Source organism: Siphateles boraxobius, unplaced genomic scaffold (assembly GCF_051911475.1).
Source record: "Siphateles boraxobius isolate OS27281-9 unplaced genomic scaffold, OSU_SipBor_1 19, whole genome shotgun sequence".
NCBI classification, from domain to species: domain Eukaryota; kingdom Metazoa; phylum Chordata; class Actinopteri; order Cypriniformes; family Leuciscidae; genus Siphateles; species Siphateles boraxobius.
Genome location: NW_027508799.1, coordinates 33,193,632 through 33,217,041, shown reverse-complemented (window position 1 = coordinate 33,217,041; position 23,410 = coordinate 33,193,632). Strand labels below are relative to the sequence as shown.

Here is a 23,410-nt window from a genome sequence, read left to right as displayed (position 1 = left end):
CACACAAAAATAATTAATTTGGTTATATATAATATGTATAAATGAAATAATTATTTATTACATTAACATGGTGTCAGGGCCTTTTTGCTATTATAAAAGTTTTGAAGGGTTTTGTGATGAGTGTTATATTTTTAACATTAGGCTAAGATTGAGTAATAGTGTTAATCTTTTGAAGTCTGTGGAGACTGACTGAGACTGCAGCTGTTGGTCGTTTTCCCATGATGTTTCTGTGATGGGAGCACATGTGGTGAGTCAGTGACGTGTGAGCTAACAGTGGCCTGCTCTGATGTCATAACCCCAGATCGTGTTTGTCTCAAGGCCATGTGATGGACAACAGGCCAGAGCCCTCAGCTGCGTGTGTGTGTGGCGGGGTGACACGGATTGGGTACAAATATAGCAGAGCTCTTTTGATAATGAAAAGATGTACGTGAGCGATTTTGTCCCCTGAGAGCAGAAGCTCCCCAGAGACGGTCCGCACATTATGAAATTCATCATCCTCTTGTAGTTTGGCAGACTGTTTGTGGAGGCCACATCAAAAACTCGGCCAAGTTCAACGTTTCAGTCATGACACAGAATTCCTTTCGCTTGCTTTATTGTCCCGTCTGCGCTTCAAACATGCTGAACTTCATGATGCATTAGCAAACCACTGAGCAGAACCCAACACAGTGAAAAAAGAAATCTCTCTCCAAAATTGTTTGTATCTTGGGATGTGAATGTCTTTCGGTGTATATACACTACTCAGATTTTCTTTTTAAAAATGCTTTTATTCAGCAAGGATGCATTTCATTAAATACAGTAAAGATTTGTATTTAAAATAAATGCTGTTCATTTGAACTGTCTATTCACCAAAGTATCCTGGAAAAAAATGTATCATGGTTTCTGCAAAAATATCGATTGATATCGATGATCATGTGACACTGAAGACTGAAGGAGTAATGATGCTGAAAATTCAGTTCTCTTACGAGAGGTTCTCTCGTATTGCGTAAGTTTAGCTTACGCTACAGGAAAGATTCATCTTCTCGAGATACTGAAGCCAAAAAATTATCCTTAATTTTGTATACCTTGTCAACGCAGTGCAGCAGCTAGCAGACCTAGAGCAGGCCATCTCTGCTGCAGCCTACCAGTGAGCCCGGCGTGACTTCACGCCCATTGAAGGGCGCCCGCGCCTTTATAGCGTCACAGCCCGCCAGATAGGCGTGGCTTAGTGTATAAAATAGGGGCTGTAGGCTGAATTCTCTGATTTTTCGACTCTTCAGCGAGCTCTTCGCATCGCTGGATTTGAGAGAAGCCACCGCCGCCGTCGAGCAGCGAACAGCCAGCCTAGGACAGCGCTGAGGAAGCCGGCCGTCTTCGCCACCTTCAGCCATCCGTGCGAGCTACGCTATCCGGCGACGTATCCTTTTTGCATATTATTCTAAAAGAGCAGCGAGCGTCTTTTTAAAGATGCCTCGCACTTCCTGTGGCTCGTGTAAAGCCCCGCTCAGCGCCGGAGACCGCCACCTGATCTGCGCTCTCTGCCTGGGCCTGGAACACGCAGAGCTCGCCCTCACGTCCGGGGGCTGCGAGCTCTGTGAGGAGCTTCCGCTGTCGACCCTGCGGGCTCGACTCGAAGTTTTCAACACCACAGCAGTCACTCCGCCCCCTGTGGGACCGCGCAGAAATAAGCGCCGTTCCCTGAGACAGCCGGAACCTGTGGCCACAGCGACGCGCTCGCCGGGGAACCTCCCTCGAGCCTCGCTCTCGCCTTCCCCACCTCTCCTCACCGACGCACAGCTGCCGCTTGCGAGCCTCACTGCCGTCGCTTCGGAGGATGAGTCCGAGGGACACGTCACAAGAGACTGCTGCTCTATCCTGTTATCAGACAGCGAGGAATGGTCGCTTCACTCCGCCTCCTCGTCAATCCAGGAATCCATCCGTACCCGCGCTGGAGCTGACGCGGAACTTATGCGCCTGCTGACGCAAGCTGTTGACCGTCTCGGGCTCGAGTGGTCGCTGCCGAAGGAACTGCACCGAACAGGCTCGACGGCTGCTTCCATCAAAGTCGCCGCCGCGCAGTTTCAGAAACTAGGCCCGCTCCATTCCTGCCGGAACTTCATGCGGAGCTGACGAAGTCATGGAATACACCGTTTTCTGCTAGACTTCAGTCACAGGCCTCCGCGTCGCTCTCCCGAGTGGACGGCGCCGCCGAGAAAGGGTACACAGCGATTCCCCCTGTGGAAGAGGCGGTCGCAGCGCACCTTTGCCCGCCCTCCGCGAGATGGCGGTCACGGTCAGCCCTCCCGTCTAAAGCCTGCAGAGCCACTTCCGCCTTGGTCGGCCGCGCTTATGCCGCCTCCGGCCAGGCCGCGTCTGCTCCACCAAAGCCGCAGCCCAAGCCATTGGACGAGCCATAGCCGCGTTAACCGTGACGGAGAGGCACCTCTGGTTAACGCTTGCGGATATGAGGGAAACTGAGCGAGCCACCTTTCTGAATGCGCCGCTTTCCCCCACTGGTCTCTTCGGCCCAGCGGTGAACGGGATTGTTTACCGCTTCGCTGTGGTGCAAAAGACCACGCAGGCCATGAACCTCTTCCTGCCGCGATGCTCGAGTTCCGCCACAGGCCGCTCTCGCGAGAGACAAAGCCAGCCTCCTGTGCGAACCAGCACCCAGCGTCCAGCACAGCCTCAGCCTCAGCCTTCGCAGCGACGTCAGGGCGGCCGCCCTAGATCGCGCTCAGACAGCCGTCACAGACCGCCGCCCCCCAGAGGGCCTCGGCAAAGAATCACGCTGAAGTCCGAGCACGCGAAGCCCTCCTAACAGCGAGAGAGAAAAGACGTGCGTGTCCCGCTGCGGCCGGACCGCCGTCAAAGTTCATTTCCCTGTCAGTCCCCTTCGAACAGGCTACTGCAGTGGTTCAACTAGCAGCCAACGAGCCGGTTTATTCACCCTCTCGCCTGCACACAAACGCCGTTTTCACGGCGACCCAGAGAAATCTCAAAAAGAGTATAATGTCTGGTCCGGCTCACGCCGTCAGTGTTTTAAGTGTAGTGATTGTGTCCACGCCCCAGTGTTCACCCCTACACATAAGCACTCCAAATCCCGTGTCACTCACAGAGCACACTCTCATAAAGCGCAGAAAAGCCGCTCGAGTGTTGAATGTAAGAAATGTGTCCACAGGTCTGTGCCCACTATCTGCCCTCTCTGTTACACGATCAAAGAAGCAGGTTATGAACGTAAGTCTCGTGCCCGCCAGAGAGCGCTCACGCTTGCTAACACAAACCTCCCCCCGGGCCCCGCCTGCCTGCTTAAGTGTTATCACAAAACACAGGGCGTTAATAAAGCGCTCCCCATCTATTATGATCGAGGCGTCAGATACAGTTGTAAGTCTCGTGCCCGCGTGCGCACTCTCACGCTTACAGAGAGCTCTTCCGCCCAGAGCGCTGCTCGCGCGTCAAAGTGTGGTAAAAGTATGTTCCCCATCCCTTATGATCGGGACATCTCACATAAGTCAGCCGCGCTCTCGGCTCCGGTTCAGTTTCACAAGCCCGCAAATGGCGGCGGTCTGAACCCGGAGGCCATTCGCCCCCTAGCGGCTCACATAGCTGCGTGGGAAACTATCCCAGAGATTTCAGAATGGGTGTTGAGCACAATAAAGCAGGGCTATACACTTCAATTCCTTCGCCGTCCCCCGCGATTTCAAGCCCGGACCGCGACGATAGTGAATGCGGAAGTAGCACACCTACTTCACGCAGAAATAGCAAAGCTGCTGTGCAAAGGGGCTATAGAAAAGGTACCGCCTTCTCTGAGCGAGTCAGGCTTTTACAGCCGATATTTTCTCGTACCCAAGAAGGACGGAGCCTTCAGACCTATCCTAGATCTGAGATATTTTAACAAAGTGCTTGCAAAAAGAACGTTCAAAATGCTTACGACCAGGAAAATCCTCGCGCACGTTCGCCCGAGGGACTGGTTTATTTCTCTAGATCTGAAGGATGCCTATTTTCAGATTCAGATAGTACCCCGTCACAGGCAATTTTTGAGATTCGCCTTCGACGGTCAGGCATATCAATACACCGTCCTGCCGTTTGGCCTGTCCCTGGCACCCCGTACATTTACAAAGTGCATGGACGCGGCGCTCGCCCCCCTGAGAAGTCAGGGGCTGCGCATAATGAACTATCTGGACGATTGGCTGATATTGGCACAGTCAGAGACAGAACTACTATCTCACAGAACAGTGCTTCTCAGTCATCTGGAAAGCTTGGGTCTCACGGTCAACTGGACCAAGAGCTCATTACTGCCCAGCCAGTCAGTTTCCTATTTAGGATTAGAACTGGACTCGGTGACCATGACGGCTCGTTTATCGACACAGCGCGCGCGCCGTGTTCGCCACCTAGCCGCATCTTTCCAGAAGGGCAGCTTTCTCCCTTTGAAAACATTTCAAAGGATGTTGGGCTGTATGGCATCAGCTGCAGCGGTGCTCCAGCTGGGCCTACTGTGCATGCGCCCGCTCCAACGCTGGTTGAACGCTCGCGCGCCTCGCCGAGCCTGGGTGTCTGGCGGCCAGAAAATCAGAGTGACTCAGACCTGCATAACAGCTCTGCAGCCCTGGTTAGTGGCCGACTGGTACCAGCAGGGAGTAATGATGGGAACCATCTCTTATGGGAAGGTCATCTCGACAGACGCGTCCAACTCGGGTTGGGGCGCGCTGTTCGAGGGCAGACCTGCCTTTGGCCAGTGGTCAGACCAGGAGAAGGGTTTTCACATAAACTGTCTGGAAATTATAGCGGTCGAGAACGCGCTGAAGTGCTTCCTCCCGTTCATACAGGACCAGCATGTTCTTGTCCGCTCGGACAACACATCTGTGGTATCCTATGTAAACCGTCAGGGAGGTGTCAGATCCAGAAATCTCTGCAATCTGACGGAACGCCTCCTTATTTGGTCACAGATGAACCTGCGCTCGCTGAGGGCGGTGCATGTGCCTGGCCATTTGAACGACGGCCCAGACAAACTGTCCAGGAATGGTCCCTGCACCCCCAAACGGTCCAGAAACTGTGGCACCTATTCGGCAGAGCGGAAGTCGACCTGTTTGCGTCAAAAGACAACGCTCAATGCCCAACGTTCTTCTCGAAGGACGAGGACGCGCTGGCCCAGGTTTGGCCCAGCCTCCCGCTATATGCTTTCCCTCTGGTCTCTCTGTTGCTACAGGTGATCAAGAGGATCAGGGAAACGCGCCACTCGGTGCTCCTCATAGCCCCGCGTTGGGAGAATCAGACTTGGTTCCCGGAACTGCACGGCTGTCACATACAGCGCCGTGGCCGATTCCGGTGAGGGCAGATCTCCTCTCTCAGGCTCGCGGCACGATCTGGCATCCCCATCCAGAGCGCTGGTCTCTGCATGCATGGTTGATCAACGGGTACTCGTTGCCCTGCCAGAAGGAGTGATGAACACGATCACGCAGTCTAGAGCCCCTTCCACGAGAAGGCTCTACGCGTCTAAATGGTCGGTGTTCTCTGGATGGTGCACCGACAGAGGTCTGGACCCGCGGACATGCGGGGTGGCGCGGCTGCTCACCTTCCTACAAGAGCTGTTGGATAAGGGAAAGTCCCCATCCACGCTCAAAGTATACGTGGCGGCCGTGGCAGCGTTCGCGGAATCGACGCACGGCCAGTCACTGGGAAGACATGAGTTGGTCATCCGCTTCCTTAGAGGAGCTAGAAGGATGAATCCGCCGCGCCCCCCGTTGGTTCCCATGTGGGATCTTTCATTGGTCCTCGAGGCCCTGAAAGCTTTTCCATTTGAACCACTAGACTCCGTGGGGTTGAAATATCTATCACTAAAAACCGTTTTTCTGACTGCACTGTCGTCAGTAAAACGTGTAGGGGATCTGCACGCGCTGTCTGTCGTGGGCATGGTCCAGTGGAATTTCTATCCATGACATATGTGTAGCGGCGGGCTGGAGCTCCCCGTCTACCTTTGTCAGGTTTTATAACCTAGAAGTTCCTGCCTTGCAGGCTAAACTGTTGTCAGTCTGAAAAAGAGGTGTATTCTGCCCAGATCTCCTGCTCAGATCACTTTCATGACTCAGCTCTCCTGGTTGAGCTGCACTAAGTAGGGTATGTGCCATATGACTATACAGACCGGCGCGCTGCTCTGTATTCCCTATGTGTGCTTATGTACAAGTGATGGCCCGCGTGGCTGGCCACCTTATTTTTTCCACTTATGGGGTTCCCCTCAAGCTCGGGGTCTCATGTGGATACTTGGCGCGCACGGCGTTGACAGTGTTCCCGTAGCGTAAGCTAAACTTACGCAATACGAGAGAACCTCTTGTAAGAGAACGATACTCGGTTACTAACGTAACCTCGGTTGTCTCTAGAAAGGGAACGAGTATTGCGTAACCGGCCGTGCTCGCGCCACGAGCGACTTCGCTTCAATCGTCGAAAAACCAGAGAATTCAGCCTACAGCCCCTATTTTATACGCTAAGCCACGCCTATCTGGCGGGCTGTGACGCTATAAAGGCGCGGGCGCCCTTCATTGGGCGTGACGTCACGCCGGGCTCACTGGTAGGCTGCAGCAGTTGCCCGCAGGGCAGCCAATGAGCACGCGAGATGGCCTGCTCTAGGTCTGCTAGCTGCTGCACTGCGTTGACAAGGTATACAAAATTAAGGATAATTTTTTGGCTTCAGTATCTCGAGAAGATGAATGTTTCCCGTAGCGTAAGCTAAACTTACTCATTCCCTCTCTAGAGAGTAATACTCGTTCCCTCTCTAGAGAGAACCGAGGTTACGTTAGTAACCGAGTATCGTTTTGATCACAGGAATAAACTTCTACATTTAAAATATACTCAAATAAAAAGAATTCACAAAGGTTTTGACTATTTTGGAGCAAATAAAAAAGAGACTTAATCAGACTCATCTCTAGTTACACTTCTATAGCAGTATAAATGTGTTAACAAAACATTGTGTAGAAGTGTATTGCGTTAAATGTGCTATAAGCAGAACAATTGGCTCTAACATTGAAAATAAATGTATACAGAGCATTATCATCTTACACTTCCAGCATCAAGTAAATGGTCTGTTCTCATTGAGAGCTATTTGAAGCTTTTAAAATGCATGATTTTTAATATACGCAGAATCAGAATTGTGAACCAATAATATTGCACCGTGGGTGGATCTAAACATTGAATTACTTTAGAGCAGGTTTAAGGGTGTGTGCTTTCAAACAATATCTGATAATGTTATATGCTGTGTAAACAGCCTAATAATACTGCAAGCTGGTGACTTTAATAAAACATGGCTAAAATATTGTTTTGGACTGAATAACCTCGCTCCAATAAAATCTAACGTAATATTTAGCGAGCAGGGCAGCGGGTTCATGCAGGCCGAGTTGGATATCATCGATAGCATCGGCTGGGGCCGGAGCATGCTGTGTGTAGACCACGCTCACCACACAGAAACATGCCTCTCATTACGTCAAAACACTCCCGTCTATGGCCATGCCTACCCTCCTTAACCAGCGAATTCCTTGCATTATTTATGTCGGCAGAAAAGAGCAAGTGACGACCATATAAATGGCCTTGGATGTGTTTATGAGCGTGCACACGCAACGATATTATTACAGGGACTGCAGATAAACTTCACATCTTTGGTATCTGAGGAGATTTTGTGCTTGGGTTCGTGTCGGTTGTTGGCGTCCGAGGTCAGGGTTCACAGCTCTCGGGTCCTATGGGAAGGTGTTGGGTAGATGTGAAGCAGGGAAAACAAGAGCAGCTGAGTTCAGTACAGCGCTGCAGCAAACTGATGACTCCCAGATGTTTAATAAAGCCCAACTCTGTTTCTGTAACACACACACACACACACATTTTCTGGACTGCTGATTTCTTTTAAAAAAACAGGCATCACAACCCCGTCCACAAATGCTGTTTTCATTTTAAAACCCATTTACCTTAATAAATGGGGTATATGCACTGTAATCTGTTTACGTCTCTCCGTAGTCTTGCACGCAACTGCCTCAATGTTTTATCATTTCTCACAGTGTTAACGTTTCACCTCGTGTTTCCATGCAAAATGTTGCTGGACTGTGGGAACGGGAGCTTTGCATGTGGTTATGTGGACACTGTCTCTCTAGCGTTGTCCTCGCTCACTCTCTCTCAGAAAGTCAGAGAAGTTTGCACACTTCGAAACTCAAAGACATGCTGTGACTTGGTAAAAGTTTTTATTTGTTATCTGTGGATTTATTCTAGTTTATATATATATATATATATATATATATATATATATATATATATATATATATATATATATATATATATATATATATATATATATAAAATTAAAATAAAACCATGTAAGGGAAAAAATAAGAAACATAATTTTCCATAACAAAATGAGACGTATTTCATTTGTTTATTTATTTGACAATGGCAGATCTCATTACCGTAATGCATCCATCCTTTTTTTTTATTATAGTTTTTTTTCTCGCTTTTTTCTCTAGTTTCCATTTTAATGGATAATAATTATAATAATAAATATGGATAATTGTGACAAGAATGTAGTATTTTTTACAGAATTAATACTTTATTAATTTACTATTAAAATAATATATATTGCAGTGCAATGTTGTTGTTTTTTTGGGGGGTTAGCATTACGGTAATGATAATTTGTTGGAAAATGTGCTCAAACTAATGTAAAGTTTTTTGTGTGTGTTTTTTTTTTTAAATCTAACAGGAATGCAATATATAAATTAATTGTTTTATTTCTTTCTCTGTTTTTAATTTGAAATATGACCTGAACAAGCCATGGCAATCATGTAAATTATGATGTCACTTTATTAAAATAATTCAAAGCTTGAACTTTATCTACTAACAGGAAAGCCCTGTTTTGGACCAAGTTAGTGTCTAGTGCAAACCATAACTGTAAATTTTTTATTTATTTTATTTTATTTTTTTAATATAAAGTAACACTAGTTTATTTTTCACAAAACAATATCTCAATCCCACATTGTAATATTGTTCCATTAAACTGAGCATTTGGGCTGGACAGACACTGGATATTGTTCCAGTCCTTTCTGGTTTATTTTTTATTTTTGTGCTCATAACAAGTGGAAGGTTTGGTTACCAGCAGCTTGTAAACGAGCTCCTGTGTGGAATGTTTATCAGTTTGTTTCCACTGGATTATCCAGGAATGATTTGCAGTGGGCCGTGGCATTCTCGCTAATAAAACCATGAGGGAGACTTTCAGTGTAATTGCCTTTATTTCACTCGTGCTGGTGTCTGGATAGTGTGGCTTCCATTGCTGGCCTTCACCGTGTTCACAGATTAGACTCTGTGAGCCAGACGTCTTGTGTTTTCATGCTTCTGCCAAATGTGTGTGTTTAGGAGAGACGACAATCCTATCTCTACACTGTCTTGGGAATTTTCTAAAAACTTCCAGAATCTCTCCGTGGCACAGATCCAGCGAGACGACACTTCCCAGTAACTCGTCCATGTTGGCTGCTTTCGTATTGTCCTGCACTCATTCTACCATGGGTTTGGCTCGGGAAGAGTGTCTCTCGTTTCCATTTTTCCCCAGTTACTCATTTCTTACTCCAAATATGTGATTTTTTATTTGATGTATACATGTTCTTTACCCTGTTGGACTTGGATTGGAGTATTGCCGGATAGTGAAATTACCCAAACCGCATACACACACACACACACTTACATGCTGAACTGCGTCCATTAATACAAAAAAAGACTCCACAAAGCTGTGTTCTCAAAGGCACTTTTGTGCTGGCGATCCGTTAAAGGTTTTCTTACCCAAAAGAAAGCAGAACACCTGCCGGTTTAAGACGACCACACATTCACTGAACAGTTCGTCCATATTAAACCTCTTTCTCTCAATTGTTACGGTTTAGTTCTTTCCACTCATACAAAAGACACAAAACATGTTCAAACATCTGTTTCGAAAGTATCATTATATTTTAATTAGTAATGCTTGTTAACGATTTAAACAAAACGTTGTGCTCCAAACATGAATAAGTCTTGTTGAATTAAAAAAAGAAAGAAAGGTGGAAACAATCCCAAGACTTTGAAGGCACCCGGATATATGAATAAGAATATGATTGAAAATTTTTAAGAAATTGTTTTCCTTTAATAAAATATAAATTTCAGGACCATTAAGATATGTTGCATGATTTTAAACACATTATCCACCAAATTCTTACATATATACAGGTCCTTCTAAAAAAATTTGCATATTGTGATAAAGTTCATTATTTTCCAAAATGTAATGATAAAAATTAAACTTTCATATATTTTAGATTCATTGCACACCAACTGAAATATTTCAGGTCTTTTATTGTTTTAATACTGATGATTTTGGCATACAGCTCATGAAAACCCAAAATTCCTATCTCAAAAAATTAGCATATCATGAAAAGGGTCTCTAAACGAGCTATTAACCTAATCATCTGAATCAACTAATTAACTCTAAACACCTGCAAAAGATTCCTGAGGCTTTTAAAAACTCCCAGCCTGTTTCATTACTCAAAACCACAATCATGCCGACTGCCAACCTGACTGCTGTCCAGAAGGCCATCATTGACACCCTCAAGCAAGAGGGTAAGACGCAGAAAGAAATTTCTGAACAAATAGGCTGTTCCCAGAGTGCTGTATCAAGGCACCTCAGTGGGAAGTCTGTGGGAAGGAAAAAGTGTGGCAAAAAACGCTGCACAACGAGAAGAGGTGACCGGACCTTGAGGAAGATTGTGGAGAAGGACCGATTCCAGACCTTGGGGGACCTGCGGAAGCAGTGGACTGAGTCTGGAGTAGAAACATCCAGAGCCACCGTGCACAGGCGTGTGCAGGAAATGGGCTACAGGTGCCGCATTCCCCAGGTCAAGCCACTTTTGAACCAGACACAGCGGCAGAAGCGCCTGACCTGGGCTACAGAGAAGCAGCACTGGACTGTTGCTCAGTGGTCCAAAGTACTTTTTTCGGATGAAAGCAAATTTTGCATGTCATTCGGAAATCAAGGTGCCAAAGTCTGGAGGAAGACTGAGGAGAAGGAAATGCCAAAATGCCTGAAGTCCAGTGTCAAGTACCCACAGTCAGTGATGGTCTGGGGTGCCATGTCAGCTGCTGGTGTTGGTCCACTGTGTTTTATCAAGGGCAGGGTCAATGCAGCTAGCTATCAGGAGATTTTGGAGCACTTCATGCTTCCATCTGCTGAAAAGCTTTATGGAGATGAAGATTTAATTTTTCAGCACGACCTGGCACCTGCTCACAGTGCCAAAACCACTGGTAAATGGTTTACTGACCATGGTATTACTGTGCTCAATTGGCCTGCCAACTCTCCTGACCTGAACCCCATAGAGAATCTGTGGGATATTGTGAAGAGAAAGTTGAGAGACGCAAGACCCAACACTCTGGATGAGCTTAAGGCCGCTATCGAAGCATCCTGTGCCTCCATAACACCTCAGCAGTGCCACAGGCTGATTGCCTCCATGCCACGCCGCATTGAAGCAGTCATTTCTGCAAAAAGATTCCCGACCAAGTATTGAGTGCATAACTGAACATAATTATTTGAAGGTTGACTTTTTTTGTATTAAAAACATTTCTTTTATTGGTCGGATGAAATATGCTAATTTTTTGAGATAGGAATTTGGGGTTTTCTTGAGCTGTATGCTAAAATCATCAGTATTAAAACAATTAAAAGACCTGAAATATTTCAGTTGGTGTGCAATGAATCTAAAATGTATGAAAGTTGAATTTTTATCATTACATTATGGAAAATAATTAACTTTATCACAATATGCTAATTTTTTTAGAAGGACCTGTGTATATATATATATATATATATATATATATACATGCATTTATGCAATGTTGTTTTACACCTTACTATTATAAGAATTTGTTTGAAAAATGTGCTGAATTTGTCATGGAAATAATGTCACATGTATGATTTTTTAATTGGGAGCTCTTCAGAAAATGTTCTTCATGCCATTGGCTTGATTCATCCTCTCTATTTCTATTATTCTTGTTTGCCAATTATACACACAAATATACTGTTTTCTAAGTATTCATCAATGGTGAATTTTGTATTGAAACTATTCTAATACAAAAGGTTTTGCATTGTTTCTGTGACTCAACCGCTTGTGAATCAATAGCTGATTTGCTTACTGATTTTGTTTTGATGCAGTAGCTTAATCTTACCAAGGCTGAAACTGTTAGTGTATATGGATATACTAGACTGTGACTCTGAATACTAGTGTACTGATTACTACATACTGCACAGTATATACATACTGTATTAAACACTACATTATGCATAAGCATTTAAAGTAGTATGCTACATGCTTGTCACATGACCTCAACATGTTTAATTTATAAAGGGGCATCCAGTTAGCCTTTTTGAAAATACAGAATGCATTTATTTTTTTTAGTCACCTTAAAAGTTTGTCACTTCACATTATGATCCAGTTATTTTGTGCACGTCACTTTTCCACGTTCGGCCCAACCGTTCTCATTGCTTAACCGTTCTATTCCGTGCCGAAACGGATATGGTTTAATTTTCCACTGTGGGGCTGATAACAGCTCTTTGAAATGCAATACAAATGCGTCAATCGTTGCCTTTAATGCAAGAGTTTACAAACGGTATGAGATGAATCCTAAGTGTCACTTATTACGCATTTTACCAGCACGGTTCAGCATGGTTTGCCAACCGTGGTGAGAACGCACTGTGTATAAAGCACTGAGGAAAATCCGGAGCTGAATTCCGCTATGGTAATGTACGTCTCATTTCCAAAACGCGCTGTAAGCGGTAGATCAATCACAACAGACTAAGCCATCTGACCATTCAGAGCAGAGTTGACCAATCACAACTGGGCCATCTGACCAATCAGAGCAGAGTAGACCATTTTCAACTGGGCCATCTGACCAATCAGAGCAGAGTAGACCATTTTCAACTGGGCCATCTGACCAATCAGAGCAGAGTAGACCATTTTCAACTGGGCCATCTGACCAATCAGAGCAGAGTAGACCATTTATAACTGGGCCATCTGACCAATCAGAGCAGAGTAGACCAATCAGAGCAGAGTAGGCTCTCGGAAAGGCGGGGTTTAGAGAGACTGAATCTTCGAACAAATCATTTTCAGACTCTTTGAGAAATAAGGTGATGTGCAATGTATATTACAAGAAAATAAAGTGTTTTTTGACATTTGCATGTAAGTCTATTGTAGGAGCATAATAGTTAAAATATCATAATAGGGGCACTTTACCACTTGTTGAACTGGACTGAATTAACAATGAACTGACTTGAGCTGAATAATGACACTATTGTCTTTTCTAGAGCTGCTTTACAGCTGAAATTGAATTCGAACAGTATGGTAGTATGTTTTTTGGTCCTTTTGATTTTTTTTATTCTCTCTCTCTCTCTCTCTCTCTCTCTCTCTCTCTCTCTCTGCCTCTCTCTCTCTCTCCCCCTCTCTCTCTCTCTCTCCCCCTCTCTCTCTCTCTCTGCCTCTCTCTCTCCCTCTCTCTCTCTCTCTGCCTCTCTCTCTCTCTCTCTCTGTGCCTCTCTCTCTCCCTCTCTCTCTCTCTCTCTGCCTCTCTCTCTCTCTCTCTCTGTGCCTCTCTCTCTCCCCCTCTCTCTCTCTCTCTGCCTCTCTCTCTCCCTCTCTCTCTCTCTCTGCCTCTCTCTCTCTCTCTCTCTGCCTCTCTCTCCCTCTCTCTCTCTCTCTGCCTCTCTCTCTCCCCCTCTCTCTCTCTCTCTGCCTCTCTCTCTCCCTCTCTCTCTCTCTCTCTCTCTCTCTCTCTCTCTCTCTCTCTCTCTCTCTCTCTGCCCCTCTTTCTCCTTTCTTTACCTCCAGCTTATTTGAAATAATGACAGAGAGAATTACACTGTAAAAATACAGGCTCTGCTCCCAGGAGCAAAAAAGAAAATTGCTGGTTCAAAAGAGTCAAGTCAGCAGTGCAGGAAAGAGGCAGATGGAGATGAAGAAATGAATGGTTGAAATAAAAGTGTGCCCCGTCATAGCTCGACCCTGATAATGGATGATTTCACCTCCGGGCGGGCAGTTGACAAAGAGAGTGAATTATTGTAAATATCCAGTAATCCGGCTGGCGTGGGTCATCTGAACACGTGCAGTGCCGTGTGTCTGCGTGTAGATTTGACTGATGGCTGCTCTCTCTGATCAAACCCTCCTGGGATATTAAACTTTCAGCACGTCTCTCAAGCTCACTTTATCTTGCGTAAAGGTTGACATAACTCTGAGCGTCAGTGAACGTCAGCCTTCGACTTTCTGGACAGAAGTCTCTGTTAAAGAGAGGCGGTTTAATTCTTGTCGTCTTAACAGTTGCATTTTACCAGCATATTACTACTGTAATCTTTTAAGACAATTACTGCTACATACTGCATATTTAAAAAAATATATACACTGCTATTCAAAATGCCATTACTTTTATCCATTCCAGGTAGTGTTGTGTTGTATACTTGTGAAGGTATTCCATTCGAGTTACATACTACAATAATAGTACTAGTAGTGCCCTTGAATCTCTTTTTCAACTTTCTCTCTGACTGAATGAGTTTGTGTTCCTATTCTCAGATAAACGTAAGCCGCTCTCTCTCTCTCTCTCATTAAATATTTCTCCATGGATTTATGCTTTCCGTGATCTGTTTGGGCTAGCGCTCGTTCTGCTTTCATGCTTGGCCAGTGAAGCTGCAAGCGTAGAGTGGACTGCTGATAGATAAATGCATATATTTATCTGAAAGTTAAATAAATGCTACGGCACATTCCAGCACAGAGCAGGATCGTCTTTTAGAATAAAAGTACAGAAAAGTCTGAGCTATACTGTAAATACACTAAAATTGAATGAGTTAACTGATTGCCTTTCACTTAACTTGGGTTTTCTGAGTAACAAAGGTGTAGTTTGCAATAGTAAGATTACAAATTTGTACAATAAATTGTTAGACATTAAGTTAGTTCAAACTTAACTACGACTTTACAGTGTAGAAGATCTGGTAACAGTATAGAAATATCTTGTAAGTTTTTATGTTTGTTGAAAATGTTACATGTATTTACCATATTAATAATACTAAATAATGCATAATTACATGCAACTAACCCTCAACCAAATCCTAATCCTACCCTATAGTAAGTACATGTAGTTAATTATTATTACTCAGTACTTGAATGTATAATTACACTGTAACAATGACACCTTAAAATAAAGTGTAACCAAATGTCTTAATAAATGAAGTTACCATTGGCTAAGATTAGTAAATGCAAAAGTGTTGTTCACTATTGGTTTATGTTAACTAATGAAACCTTATTGTAGAGGAGCTAACAAAGAACTGTTTGTATTTTTATTAACTAATGTTAACAAATATTAATAAATGTGTTTCTCATCTAGTTAATGCATTTATTAAAGTTAACTACCGGGAAATAATTTAAGTGTTCCCGAAAAATACAAATAAATCAATCAAACATTATCAGCCATCGTTTAATGGAAAGATTATCAATCAGCTTGTTTAATGGAGGATGGGAAAGTACTAGGAATTGTGATTCTGATCTAGTTAAACTCTAACCCTGCTCCTGCCCGGCGGCTCTTGTGCGTCCCGTGTCTTTCATTTGCAAATGCACACAGCGCTTATATTTAGCAGACACTATAAATTTTATACACATTCAATCTCATGTCAGATTCAATAGCGTGTAGAGCATGAATCGTGTAATAAATAAAGTGCACGGTGGGTTTAGTGTTTGCAGAGTGGGATCGGCCAATGAAGCGCTGCTATTTATGATTGAATATTACCACAGAGATTATGATAATGACTGTAGTGCTGTGTATGAAATGATTACTCAAGACCACGTCATCCTTCAAGCACTTCTGAAGCGCCGCGGACACTGAGTTCCTGAAGGCGAGCTCATGATAAGACAGATTGTTCTGTGTGACTCAGGTGAAGGACGCCACTCTGAGGAAGCCTTTGACGTCTTATATAATTCCTTGTGAATCATGTCACTGCTAATGTTTCACGAAATCCACACAAGAGAGGACAAATGAAGCGGGTCTCGGAGACCTTCGTCCCTGTCGTAACCTCTACGTCAAGGTTGAGCAGACTCTCGCGGCCCGAGGGAGACACAGGTCTCTTTGAACATTATATTGTTAATGAAAATGGAAAACACATTAGATTCAGTGACTTCAAAGCCAACGAGCATGAGAGGAACTTTGACTGTGCTCCTTCATTAGCCTGTGTGTTTGGCCCAAACAACTCCAAATATGTCCTTTCAATAATGAATGCTGTTAATATTACTGTGGAACGCAAAAGGAGACTTTCTGAAGAAACTTTTCCATACGATGGTGGAGACTAGAAATGCAATGATGACAAAATTATATATATTATAATAATTTATGCTGATATGTAATGTTATGTTGATAATGGATGAGCCAAGGTTGTTATAGTTACCTAAAACTAAAACCATAAAAAAACATTTGTCTCTTTTAAATACAAATTAAATACATAAAAATTAAATAAATGAAACTTAAAAAAAAAAACCTTATTTCAGCTAGTTGCCATTTGACATTTAAGTTTAAGTTTAAGTTGATGTACTAAAATAACAAACTAAAACGAATAAACTAATAAATAACAATGAATAACTATAGAAATAAAAACTGATTCAAAATATTGATAAAAAATACAACAGTATCTCAATGATAGTAAATTATATTTTGTTGAATTAATTAAAAATAAATATTTGAAATGCTAAAAGTAAAGTTAGTCATCATAACATTAGGATGTTCAGTACGATTAATAGATATTAATATATCTGCTATATTTTACATAATATGTTTCATTAAATTATTAGTGTTTTTAAAGTTGCATCAAAATCATCATATCCAATGTTGGTTGAATATGATAAGTAAAAAATATGTCATATCAACCAATAACTGATATGGTACTGAAATTTATTCAGTAATGATGCATTAAATTTATCCAACGTGACAGAAATCCATTTTACAAACTTTTCTATCAAAAACATTGCTGTTCTTTTAAATACTCTATTTCTCAAATAATCAAAAAAAAATGTTTCGTGGTTGCAACAAAAATATTAAGCAGCACAACTGTTTTCAACACTGAAAATAATAAGAAATCAGCTTTGATCACATGAATAACGATATTCACATAGAAAACAGCTATTTTAAATTGTAATAATATTTCACAAAATTACTGTTTTTACTGTAAATCAAATTGATGAGCATAAGAGACTCCTTATACAGATATATAAAACACATGTGGTCAGTATGAACTGGTTTATGAACATGAAAATTCTTGAATTCCTTCACAGGGAAAATAACAGCATACGGGATTGGAATGACGTGGGAGTGAGTAAATCATGACAGAAGTTTGATGTTATTCTCTTGCAGTCATCATTGTCTTAATCACCGCGTCCTTTGGGTGGAAAACATGAGCAATGCAACCGTGACCCTCGGTGAAGTCCGAGTGACTGTTTGCTTTGTCCTCCTCTGATGTTGTGCTATTCATCTTTTATTTCAGGGTGCAGATGTGCGAAACCATGCGCTCGTTGTGCCCGAGGCGTTTCACTCAGAGCTGTGAAGTCCCAGTCCCCGGCGTGTCAGATCACAGGGCCACTCGCACCGCTAAAAGAGTTGATCTCAGTGCTACAGATTACCTCCTCAAGTGAGGACGCCTTCATGTCCGACATGAAGAAGTTCATCACTGTACTAGTGCTTTTAATGAGCCTGAGAATGAAAGAGCTTTTAAACTCGTGCATTTTTTAGTTTTAGTGCCGGCTGGTTAATCATTCCATGATGCAAACTCTGAAGGCATTTTCATTAACTCTCGGGATCATTACGAAAGTCTTGACCATCTTTGGACAAACCGCCTGCCACTTGTCTCACCGTCCCCCACATTTCCATCAGAGACATCATGGCCCTGCTCTTAGCACTTAACGCTTAGCACACGTTATGCTCACGTGGACAGGATGAGTTTAATTTCCTTCTCTTTTCCCTGTATTTTTCATGGGTCATTCCAGTTATATATAGCACAAAACATCACAGAATTCATCAGAAACATTGCTAACACTTACTGGTGTTTGAGCAGTTGTTTTCCCACCAAAATGATGTCACTTCCTGGATGATGATGATGTCATTTAGGAATAGCAACTGATTTTTGTTAGCTAAGGAAAACAATATTCTAGAGGAAACCTGTTTGTTTGAAGCATATGATGTGTAGAAAGGGGGAAAACTACATTAAACCATATAAATAATGAAACGAGCAGCATTATTCAGTCTTTTGATGTAATTTCCACTGAAACAGGAAGACGAGGCGGGACACATCGAAAAGCTCCTCCCCTTTTTTAAATCACAGCTCTGCGAGAGCCATTGAACTCGGTAAAGCTGCAGTTTCCTCCTAATCTCGAACCGTTTCTCCTCCTAATCTCCTCCATATCGCTCTAAAATATAATTCTGTGCAGAATTCAAATGGGTCCGATACGTTTTCTGGTCTGTGCGACTCGATCATATGATGCGCTCTGTGTGGACCGAAGCTGCGGCGGTTCACCTGACACTAACGTCAAACCAGATTTCATTCACCCCAATGGAAAGTATATTAATACTGTCGGAATCGTTCTCTATTCCCTATATAGTGCACTGTGTGCCATTCTTCACCATGTAGAAAAATAGCAAATGTGTGAACAAGTGACTGATTCAGCCGCAGGTGAATTTATAGTGTAGCTTCAGATTCAAGAGAGAATTTGATTGGGTGAGAAGCTGAAGTGCAGAGTGATGTCATCAAAAACCATTGATCCATATCGGCTGAAGTGAGAGAATGTAAGTTTTGAATGCTTAGATGTTCAAAATGCCAATTTTGTCATTGTTTTGCCTGTAGTGAAGCGCACAGCAAAGGAGATGAAAACAAAAGTGCCTTTAATGAAAAGATCCACAGTGGAAAACTCAGGAGAATAAACACAACCACATTAACTTATAAGTTGACAATAGCAGACAGGGAACAAAGGAAAACTCATGGCTTAAATACATGTGTAGTAATCAGGGGGAACACAAACAGGTGTGAACAAGAATAGAATATTGTGATGTATAAGTAATGAAAAGTGTTAAATTGGACCCAATATTAAGACATAAATGATGGGGACATGAAAAGGTCCTGCATAGAAATGACTCTCCTCTTCTCTATACCTTCCATGTTGATAAAAGTTTAGCTAGGTGTCTTTTTATACGTTCTTCAGTTCCTCCTCCTTTCCTTTCTGATCGGTATCTTTCTATGGTTCTCAGGTGGAGGTTTTGTTGCTCTCTCAAGATTACAGAGAACCCCCCCCCCCCCCAAACACACACACACACACACACACTTCCTGTTCGGGCTTAGTTTGATTTACATCTGCACATGGTGTAACATTACAGTTACTGTGCTCCCCAAGGACACAATTGTACAGTTCATCAGCACGTCTGGCAGCAGCACAGAGACTAACCCTGTTTGAACTGTGTGTTTACTACATTCATCACAATCAGTCCTGGCTAATTCAGCGCTCTGCCTGCGTCACTGCGAACCCGCTAATGGTGTGAAGCGCTACTGTGTGTGTGTGTGTGTGTGTGTGTGTGTGTGTGTGTGTGTGTGTGTGTGTGTGTGTGTGTGTGTGTGTGTGTGTGTGTGTGTGTGTGTGTGTGTGTGTGTGTGTGTGGAGCAGGAGAGCCGGACCTTTATCTGTCTCATTAGCTCATTCTTTCTCATTTAGTTCTCTCTATTCCTCTTTTACACACTTCCCTTTTGCATCATTATCATCTCTCTCGCTCTCTCGCTCTCTCTCTCTGTGTGTCTCTCTCCTTCTTCTCTCAAAAAGATCTACGGTTCATGTTGCAGACTGGGTTATCAGAGACAGACTGTACGGGTGAATCTAATCAAACCTGTCAAATGTAAAGGGTATATTTAATTTAGCCTTTAAATGTAATTTTTAAAACAATCAATAAAATGTAAACATAAAAATATAATATGAAACTCTGACATAAAGTAATTTTTGCTATGATTAAATACTGCTCTGAACAAATATGATAAAATACAATATTACAAATGTTTGAAAATATGAAATATTACAGTGTTATTTTATTATTTATGTACTATTATAGTATTTGTTCAGTTTGAATGTGCTTTTATATGGTTTCAGGTTTTGTTTTAATTTTAAATTAAAGTTTTAGTGATTTATGTGCTTTTGTCATTTTTTATTACTTTTTAATATTTCTATTAAGCTCTTTTTTCAGTTTTAGTAAACTAATTTCAGTTAGTTGACATGGCAATATTAAAATTTTCAAACAAATCCATAATATGTATATACATTATTGGTCTTAATGCCATGGTCCCAAAATAATCCTCCTTTTCTTTATGCAAATTATAGAATCTTATTTATTTCCTTTGATTTTGGGTTAAATATGACCTTTAACCAAATAAAACCCACTGTGTACCATCAGTCACATACCATATTACTTCAAAATGTGCATCATAAAGATGTGTTGTCAACTGTTAAAATACTGTACAGGAATATTCATTGGTGGGGCGAGATGAGGACAGGCCTGTCACTAACAGTATGTCGGGTCGTCGGGAACATGCTCCCTTTCAATACGCATGAGCGTCAGATAGAGGCGTTTAGTGTTGTGTGTGTATGTGTGTGTTTGGCCCTGGGGAAGCGCTGACCTCACACAACGCTTTTCACTTCTGCTCAGAGACACGGCCTCGCGTCTGCGCCGGATAAGATTTAGGGCTTCTGAAAGTTACAGGCTCCAAGGATGTTCCTGTTTTTGATATTTTATGACCCTATTGTAAACATCCGTCAGTGATATGATGGCTTCTGGCTGATCAGATCTACATACACAGCCTTTTGTCTGGACTACTGAGTGTCTCGGGCTGGAGCTGTCAGGTGTGTGAGCATCTGTGCGGACAGACAGTGAGGGTCAGCAGTGAGAGGGCCTTGAAATATGCAATATGATACCCGTATTAACAAATATGGCCCTAACAGGCCAGTCATGCTACAGTGATGTATAACCATACTAGAGTACAGTTTGCATTAAATAACACTATTTTATCACACATAATGTACTATTTTGTTGGTTATGTCTCACTCAGATCTGTCAGTTCCATTTTAACAAACTTGATAAGTGGTTTCATTGTAGTGTTTCAGATGGTTAGAAATTATATATATTATTATTTATATATGAATTTATTATTTTTTTCGATATATTATTATTTATATATGAATTTATTATTTTTTTCGATTTATTAATAGCTTTTATTTTCCAGTTATCAATTTAGTTTAAGTTTGAATGATTTTGCTATGTATTTTTTTAGTGCACCATTTCTATTTAGGTCAGATTTATTTTTATTTTAGTTTAATAATTTTAGCACATTTAATTTGATATTTATATTTTATTTAGCTTAATTTCAATTAACCTTTTTTTATTACTTTTATTTAACAATACCAACACTTTTATATTATATTATATATGCTATTATTAAATTTTAAAATGTTGCTATTTGTTGGTTAATGTTTGAAGCTTTTTCTGGAAATATAAATGTATTGAACAAAGAACTTTTTCAGTTTAGCTTTTTAATGTTGGCCATTAATTAATTAAGCATTTATTGGATAGTAATTATTCATTTAGGGGAAATATTACATGATAAAGTCTGAAAAATTAGTTTTCAACATTCGGCCGACAGTAAAATCCCACCTTATTGATGAACAGTTCGGCAAGCACTGATCAAAGCAAATCTGTCATAGCTATTCGTGAGATCATATCATTTGTGGTATTGTGCTAATTTCCATTGCTTTTGATCCAGTTATGTCCTCCTTTAATGTATTTGGTCACTATTTGGATTTGGAGCACAGCAACAGTTATTGTTCCCAGAGCGATTCAAGAATGAACTAATTGGCCCTATCAATCAGGTGAGGGCCCATTTATCAGTCAGAGCCATACTGAACAGATTAAAGCACGGCAAGATCCTCCAATTTATTGTTTCATTAATTAGCCTGTTAATCATCAGCATATCATTTGGTTGTCAGAAGTGTTTAAGTTGAACAGAACTCGGCAGGCAAATCCCCTCGGCTAATTGACTTGTGATGATCGCGGGCCTGTGAAGGCACGGACTCACTGAGCTGTAAATTACACAGGCTAAAGACCATTGATGACGTGTGTTTAGGGCTGTTGATTTTAGAGAGGGCCGACTGTGCTGATGATTTTTATGAGCATGTGTTATAGTACCGCACGGCCTCGCTTATGCTACATGAGACGGTTAGCTCGTGGGAACACCAGCGCGCTCACAGTTTATTGCTGTCATTTATGTGAACTGTATTGTTTGATTGATAAGCTCACCCACAACTTCCCTCTTTAGTGTTTCTCTATTGCATTCCAGCCCTTTCTCTAGCCTGAAGGCATTTTTACACATTACAGGAAAGTTTAAACCCACAATGATTTTTCACGTTGCTGCTCTAATAGCAGAGAGAATCAGCCGGTGCAATAGTGATTAGAGGCTTCATGCCCATTCAAAACAAGCATTTTTAAGCCAAAATCATCTTAAAAATTATATTTTTACGTTTGATGCAATCACACTGGTGTGATTCAGTGCGGCACGTCATCAACTGCTAAATTTAAATCTGTGTTCACGCTTTGGCTTTGGCGTCCATCGCCCGTTATAGATAAACTAATATATCATTATAATGGTGTTTTTACCAGGGGCGGTTCTAGACCCTTTTTAAGGGAGACTTCTTAGGTGGTCATCTCATCCTCCCTAAAACTATAACCAGTATCTGAACGATTGAGTCAGTGCTGCTTCCTCGAGAAAGTTGATCATTTATCATGTGTTTTTAAGTCTTGTCAGTTTAAAGGTTCAAGGGATTTTAAGAACTCAGACTCTATAGTCGCACGCTGTGGTAGATCAGTCCAAATTGAGTTCTCTTTCATTTCTTCTTAAGCAAATACACACAAAGTCATGTCAAATGATGTCACCTGTTGACTAGTATCCACATAAACACAGTCTTAATTGAACGTAAACGGTTAATTTAACGGATCCGTGCATTAGGTCTTAAAGTGACAACCTCATATACCTTCTGTTTTCTATGTTAATAATGTTAATCATACAACAAAAGAAAGAGAGAATTCCACACTGCTCTTAACTTCTGTAGCTTTAATAGGTATCTGTGCATATTTTCTTCATACAGTACTACAGTGTTCACAAGGAATGTAAACTATACTGTTTATTTAATTTCTATCTTTGTTCTCTTGTATTTATTTGAACTGTTACTTGAAATTTGTAAGTCCCTCTTGGGATGAAATTCTAGAACCGCCCCTGGTTTAAATACACATGTACACATTTTTAAGAATAGTAATATCAGATATTTCATGATATAATCAGTCAGTCAGTCAAATAATATTAAAACTA

The 23,410-nt window shown here is 42.0% G+C and overlaps 1 protein-coding gene across 2 annotated transcripts in view; it reads left to right on the top strand.

Annotated features, from left to right (window-relative positions):
- Positions 1-23,410, top strand: part of aebp2 (AE binding protein 2) — a 62,848-nt gene that overhangs the window by 27,590 nt on the left and 11,848 nt on the right. The window lies entirely within an intron of this gene.